We start from the raw sequence: 656 nt of genomic DNA, 5'->3' as shown, positions 1-656 counted from the left end.
TAGCACTAGCAGCTAGGTAAGCAAGCTGGCACCACATTCATGGGGGATGATGGAGGAGGGTTGTTATACATTTCTCCTTAAAGAACCAAAACATGTCACTTATGGTTTCCTCGCAAATACAGTAGCTATGGCAAGGACCTCTACCCCCTTTCTCAATGGTCATTTTCCTACAAATAAGGTGAAAATCTCATCAAAATGTTTCTTTTTTTATTATTTATTATTATTTATGCCTACAGCACCTGGTCTTCCTAGATGGTCTCCCATCCAAGTACTAACCAGGCCCGACCCTGTTTAACTTCCGAGATCAGACATCGGGCTTGTTCAGGGTGGCATGGCCGTAGACCATAGACTGTCCTGAAATATGTTTTAAACATGTGAGAACCAGTTGATAAAACAGGAGAAATTCCTCCAGAGGCAAGGACAGGGCAAGCATAGATTTGAGGAAACCATCTTCCAGGGGTTACAGCTTCATTTCCAGATCTTGGACAGTGGCTGGGAGCCCTCTCCAGATGCAGAGTGAGAACACACACTCCCCACCACAGAGAGGAATTGTTGGAAGAAGAAAAGAGGATACTGCCTCCACGGAGGTTTCCGCCAGGTTTTAAAGTCAGTGCCTACAGGTAACACAGATGTGTAACCTGGGCCAAGCGAAAGAG

The 656-nt window shown here is 45.4% G+C and overlaps 1 pseudogene; it reads right to left on the bottom strand.

Moving 5' to 3' along the window:
• Positions 1–227: 227 nt before the first annotated feature.
• Positions 228–343, bottom strand: LOC118601190 (annotated as a pseudogene).
• Between the last annotated feature and the right edge of the window lie 313 nt (positions 344–656).

The sequence above is a fragment of the Rousettus aegyptiacus genome, unplaced genomic scaffold, assembly GCF_014176215.1.
Source record: "Rousettus aegyptiacus isolate mRouAeg1 unplaced genomic scaffold, mRouAeg1.p scaffold_m13_p_3, whole genome shotgun sequence".
Lineage (NCBI taxonomy): Eukaryota > Metazoa > Chordata > Mammalia > Chiroptera > Pteropodidae > Rousettus > Rousettus aegyptiacus.
This window is presented reverse-complemented; position numbering and strand designations above follow the sequence as displayed.